This window comes from Arachis ipaensis, chromosome B02 (assembly GCF_000816755.2).
Source record: "Arachis ipaensis cultivar K30076 chromosome B02, Araip1.1, whole genome shotgun sequence".
Classification (NCBI taxonomy): domain Eukaryota; kingdom Viridiplantae; phylum Streptophyta; class Magnoliopsida; order Fabales; family Fabaceae; genus Arachis; species Arachis ipaensis.
This window is the reverse complement of record NC_029786.2, coordinates 864045-871280: the sequence shown is the minus strand read 5'-3', so window position 1 is coordinate 871280 and position 7236 is coordinate 864045.

The following is a 7236-nucleotide window of genomic DNA, read 5'->3' as shown; positions in this document are numbered from 1 at the left end:
TTTAAGTATTTTTATCAATAATTTTATATAATATTTTTTATTTAAATATTTTATATTATTAATTTTATAACTCATCCTCTTTACTACTAATCCTATTTTCCTTCTATGGTTTCCTTCCGTACATTGCCATTGTTGGTCTTAAATTCGCTGTGTTGGCCCACGTAACTCGCCAATAAAGACAGGTCGGATTGGAAAATTGGGACCGACAAATAGTAAAAATCCGCTTAACTATCACTGCTTAAACTGCGGGTTTTGGCGGGGCGGGGCGAGCTTTTCCGCTGGGCTAGTATTTTTTTAGTGAGGGGGTATTTTTACAATTCTTTTGCCAAAATCTAACTTCTCCCAACCTAACTTACAAGAGTATGAAGATAAAAATTGAGTGGTTTGAATTATGTTTATGTTACTTTAGAGACAATATTTATAATTATGTTTTAAATTTTATTTATTTTGTTTTGGAGAGAATATTTATACTTATGTTTTGGATGAAAACTTGGTTTATAATTATATTTATTAAATATGTAGTTATTTTTCAGATTAACAATTTTATTTTTGTACTGTTGTCATGTAGAATATTTTGTTAATTATTTAACTTTGATCTCGTAGTAGAACTATATTAAAACTAAATAAATTTTTTTTAGATTTAAATAAGACACTTTAAAATTTAAAGACTAAAATAAAATTACATCTAAACATAAAGAATAAATTTAATACTTTATCGCCAATGAGTAATAACTCAAATGACATAATCTCTTCATACTTATTTAAGAGGTTGCGGGTTCGAGTATTCATATCTTTGGTAAAAAAAAAAATTTAATACTTTATCCTGCAAAAATAAAATAAAGTGAATTTAATTAATATTAGCCTGTTATTTTGAATGGGATTTGGTTGCGTCTATATCTTTTATAGACAGCAACAATTATTTATTAAAAGAAATTTCAGAGCTAAATCGTGTTAGGCATAAATAGTTGATTAAAAATTACTATCAAACACACAAAGTCATACTAACTTGCCACGATGGCTATAATAAAACTTTTAAACCTTATAAAAATGTCTTATAATTATAAAAAATTTTAGGTCTACTCTTTACAAGACGTAACGATGTAATGAGTATATTACAAATTTTAAACCTTATGAAAATTATTAAAAAAATTAGATATACACAATAATAAGTTAAATCGTGACCGACATATTGAAAATTTTTAAAATATTTTAGTTTTAAGATTATTCATGTTAAATCATTAAAAAAAATATTTGAATATAGAAGCATATCTAAATTCATGAGTATGATTAGAAGAGTTTAGTTCTTCGATCTCACTCAATCAAAACTTTCTGTATTCTTAATAGAACTAAATCGCAATTCTTTTTATGAAATAAAAAACTGCAGAGACAACTTTGATATATTGGAGACTAAAATCCTAAAATTATTATTTATATTTAAATGTCTAAAGCCCAAATAAAGATAATATATGATTTTATTCTCATTTAATTCAAAATCAAAAGTAATTATGACTTATTCAATTTAGTATTTATAACAATAAATGAGATTACCGTTATATAAATTATTTAATATAAAATAACTTAATTTGTGATTATAATTGATATATGTATTGCTCATAAATAGATTAAGAAATTAATAATTTCCTAATAATATCCCACTTGGACTATATATATATATATAAAAGATAATCACATCTCATAAACTTTATGCGTACATCTGAATGTTATTTTTTTATTACTTTAACAATCCAATTCGTCTAATATATTTTATCACATCAGTGTCGCGACAAAACCATGATGATCACCATACTAATATACTCAATGGCATAGATCAAATTTGGATAAGAAAATTCAGAAAGTACATGCAAAAATGATCTCATGTATGCTTATTTTAAATTGGTCTAACTTTAATAAATTTTATGAGATCATGAGTTAGAGTGAAAACAAAATTAAATACTTTATTTCTGTAGAAGTATTTATATTCGTAAATTTGTCTCTAAACCATATGAGCATCCAAATATATACTCCCAGTGAAACAATATATCATAAAATGATATGACACCCATTTGAATAATATCCACATAAAAGACCTTATATGTGTTTGTTTCATACTAACTAAATATGCATACATTTATGGAGTTTGTGAATTTGCTCATTATATACTTAAACACTCTAAACTCTCTTATTTAATAATAATTTGAAATATTATACTACTAACATGTTATCACAAAATAAAATAATTCAAGTTGTCTATCTTTGAAATATATATCCATAATTTGTGACAGGTGTTTGTAATCACCTGATTGGATGCCTTTAAAAAGTATTTTATATTCAAATATTTTAGTAAAAAGAGTAATAATTATCTTTTTAATATTTTTTCAATGAACATATGAATATACCTGTAATAAATCAAAATTGTCTTGACATCCAACAAAGGCAGAATTTAAATACCAAATGATCTCTTGCATAATTAAATAGAAAATAAATACAAGGTTCAATATTTATTATTTGGCCTAACAATAATCTTTTTTTGGGCCTATTACTATTTGCATAAATAATAATTATTGATTTATTTTTAACCATTTATCCAAATATATAAATACCATTTATATGTATATATAACTCTGCTAAATATAAACCTTCCTTTGGAACGACAAATATTCGCATGAATGATATATATATTATCATATTCCTAATGTTCTAAAATAAATCAATTTTCACAAAAGAAAACTACTTTAACAGCATAATATTCAATCAATTTATTTCAAAACAAAACCTTTATAAAATAGTTAGGTATAATAATTTAAATTGTTACTAATTTTTTTATTATGTAACAAAACAAATTGTTATATATATAACACAAAAGTAATAAAATAGCAAGCCACAATAATATTGTGAGTCCTTATTAATCCTACACATCTTTACATATAAATATTCATACCATCAATTATTAATTTCTTTGTTTAACCTCAAAATTGAATCCACAAGTCCACAACAAAAGATTGAAATAACAAACAAGTCACAATAATTCTTTTATATATTACAGAATTAATCATTTCTCAATAATCCAATCATAGATATAAGGACAATAAAACCTCTCGGCAGAATGGGTACTCGCAGAAATTTACCTGTCGAGGACGGATATGGGGGCTTTTTGTACTCGCGAGAACCTGTTTATTTAGCGGGGATGGAGACTCCGTGGGGACTTATATAATTCTTATATATATAAAAAGACTAAAATGTGTGTGTATATATATATATATGAGATTTGAGAAATGTTAACCCTAACCGTTACTCACACTCTTCTCTTTCACACTTCACTGAAATCACTCCCAAACCCTCTCCTCTCATGGTCTTACCATTCACCATCACCTACTGCCGACCACCACCTCCTATCCCCTCAGTCCCTCACCGCCAACGCTAAGATCCTCTCCTCTCTTCTCACTCTCGATGTCACCGCTCACCACAGCAGTGAATCGTCGCGCCCTTGAGTCCTCATCATCTTCCAATGTTCGCCATCTTCGCCGTCTTCGCCGGTCTTCGCATCAGAGCATCTTCTCCAGTCTTCGTATCTTTTCCGGTCTTCGCATCGGAGCTTTTGTGCCTCTTCTCCGTCTTCGACGACCTTCACTGTCGGCTGCTCTTCTTTTTAGTAAGTCAACTTCTGTGAACTCTGAAATTTTTACTTACTTTGATTTTGAAGCATTTATTAATTAATCTGTGAACTCTTCTCCCATCTATGATTTATGTGATTCTTTGTGGATTTTCTGATTTTGTGATTTATAATTTTTATATGTTTATGTTATAATTTTTTATGATTCTAATTCTGATTTATGTAATTTATGTGTTTGTGTTATGATTTTTTTAAGTTAGGTTAATTATAATTTATATTTCTGATTCTGATTTCTATTATTTATGTGATTCTTTGTGGATTTTCCAATTCTATGATTTATGATTTTTATGTGTTTGTATTATAATTTCTGATTCTGATTCTGATTTATGTAATTTATGTATTTTGTTATAATTTCTATGAGTTAGGTTAATTATAATTTATATTTTTTATTTTGATTTTTATGGTTTATGTGATTCTTTGTGGATTTTTTTATTCTGTGATTTATGATTTTTATGTGTTTATGTTATAATTTCTGATTCTGATTCTGATTTATGTAATTTATGTGTTTGTGTTATAATTTTTGTAAGTTAAGTTAATTATAATTATAACTTATATTTGTTAATTTATATTTTATGTGATTTCTATAATTTAGGTGTTTTTTATGATGTCTGTAATTTAAGTTTTGTCATTTTTTTTATTTATATTTTTTTGTGATTTCTGTGATTTGATGTATATAATTTTTTTGTGGATTGTTCTGTGTATGTGATTTTAGTTTTATTGTTCTATAATTTTATAGGATGTCTTCTTTTGATGCATTGAATAATACTCTTAAAAAAAAATATTCCATTGAAAGAACCTATAGCCACTAATGTTCAAACTACTCAAGAGTCTCCTCAATTTCAACTATAAAAATCCCCAACCGATACGACAACTACCAATAAAGGAATAAAAAATTTTACAAGTGGTGTTCAAAAGAGGAAGTTAACCTCCAAAATGTGGAATCACTTCATCAAGATTGTAGAAATCAAGAAAAAATTAAAGGCTGAATGCAATTATTGCAAAGCAAAACTACTTGGTGACCCAAAACAAAAAACTTCGCACTTGCGTGATCACTTCAAGACGTACAAGATTCACACCACTAGAGATATAAGGCAATGTATGATGAAGATAACTCTAACAACTAATGAAAAAACAACTGTTGTTGGTGCATATACATTTGACAAAAAAAATGCAAGAAAAGAGTTATCTGTTATGGTTTGTCATAATGAGTATCCGCTATCTATTGCGGACCACATTGGCTTTAGATGATTTTGCAATGCTTTGCAACCTCTCTTTAAGGTGAGTACTCGCAACACATTGAAAAATGGCATATTAGCGCTCTACAATGATGAGAGATCGAAGACAATGAATATTCTTGAAAGAAATAAAAGTCGAATTGCAATTACGATTAATATGTGGACAACAAGCAACCAAAACAAAAGTTATATGACTATCACGGCCTATTATATTGATGATTCTTAGAAATCGCAAAGCCGTCTTGTAAAGTAATAATATTAAATATTTAATTTTGTTATCTTAATTTGTGAAATGTTTATAACTGGAATACTTCTAATATTTTTTTATACTAAATTGTCATTGTAGGTTTATATATGTGCATGCTTCCCACAAGGCTGAGATACTTTCAGAAGTTCTCGTAGATTGTTTAATAGATTGGAATTTTGATAGGAATGTATCCATTTTAACTGTTGATAATTACAGTACTATTGACATTATGATTAAGAATATTTTAACTAAAATATCACATAAAAATTTTATTTTGAGTGGTAGATTGTTTTACATTCGATGTTGTGCATATATATTAAATTTGATTGTCAAAGATGTGTTACAACTTATTTCATATGCTATAAAAAGGGTGAGGGATAATGTTTATTATTGGACTGCAATACCTAAGAATGAGAAAAAAATTTAAGAAAACATGTACGCAACTTAAAATACCCTATAAAAAAATATTTGTCTTGATTGCAAAACTAAGTGGAATTCAACCTTTTTTATGCTTGAAATTACAATTATGTATAGAGATGTGGTTAAAATATTTTCATTACGTAAGATTCAATATAAATCTTTATCTAGTGATAAGAATTGGGATATGGCAGATAAAATTTTCAAAGATTGATGATGTTTTTTTATGTGAATGAATTATTCTTTGGAACAACTTATCCTACATTAAATCTTTGTTTTTCTAAAGTTTGTGTGATTACACGGGCTTTGATGGAGGGGCAAAATCGTGAAAATGAGGTAATTGAAATGATGGCTACTAGCATAATAGCTAAGTTTAAAAAGTAGAGTGTGATTAATACCATTATGGCTATTGAAATTCTTTTAGATCCTAGGTACAATGTGTATTTATTAAATTTCTTTTTCCGTAAAATATATGGTCAGACAGAAGTATGTGTTAATTCCTTTGGGTTCAAGGGGAGAAAGTTTAGTCATGAATCTTGGCAAGCTGACTTTGTTGCGCGTGTAAGTGAGGAATCGCATTTATTGATATAAAGAATGGGTTGGATTATTGTCTTGAAGAGAGACCAGTGTCACAAACTGAACATGATTTTGATATTTTAAATTGGTGAGAATCAAATAGAGCAAAATTTTTTACTTTGCAAGCTATTGCTAAAGGTTTTTTGGCGATTCCTATCTCTACATTTGTCTCTGTAACAATAAATTAGATCACTGTTATATAAATTATTTAATATAAAATAACATAATTTATAATTATAATTAATATATATATTATCCAGTTCCTACAAAAAAAATTTAATATTTAACTTTTTATTACTTACAAATAAAAATGGGAGGAATTTAATATGAATTATTTATTGTAGGACAAAACGAAATCGAAGAGCACAAAAATCGTGTTTACTCGCCCCATTACCACCCATAGAGCAGACACCATTTATGCGTTTGCTAGTGATTCCTAATAAATCGTTGGCAGGCAACAATGACTTCTCCTGGCTACTAACGGTTATTTCCTAACACCATTTATATTCAAAAGACATTAGATATAACCAAATCTCATTTAGGATAAGAGTAATGTTAGGAAGACAAAAAAAACAGCCAAAACTTGTCTTATTTAGTATTTATTAATTGTCGCGACAATTAATGAATGCTAAATAAGGCAAATTCTAACTGTTTTTGGCTGATTTTCTTTGGTTATCAAACATTTTCGTAGGATAATTGGTAATATAGGCCAGTTTGGATAAACAACTTAATTAAGTTATTTTTGAAGAAATAGCTTAAATAATAAATGTTTATATTAAAAGTAGCTTATAAATAAGTTATTTTGTGTTTAGTTTTTTAGTTCTAAAAGTATTTATTTTAAGAGAAAAGTGATAAAAAGCTTTTTATTATGAGAGAAGTCATTTTTTTTAACTTCTTCTTAATCACCAAAATAGCTTTTTAGAAAGTTGCAATTTTGTTTTGAAAATTATACCAAACATTAATACTACACTTTTTCATAAGTTAAAAAAAGTCACTTATAAACATATCCTAACGGGCCCTAAACCTATTTTATTTTATTTATATAATTTATTTTATCAAAGAAGTTCATTTTTTCGCTGCATATTTCACTA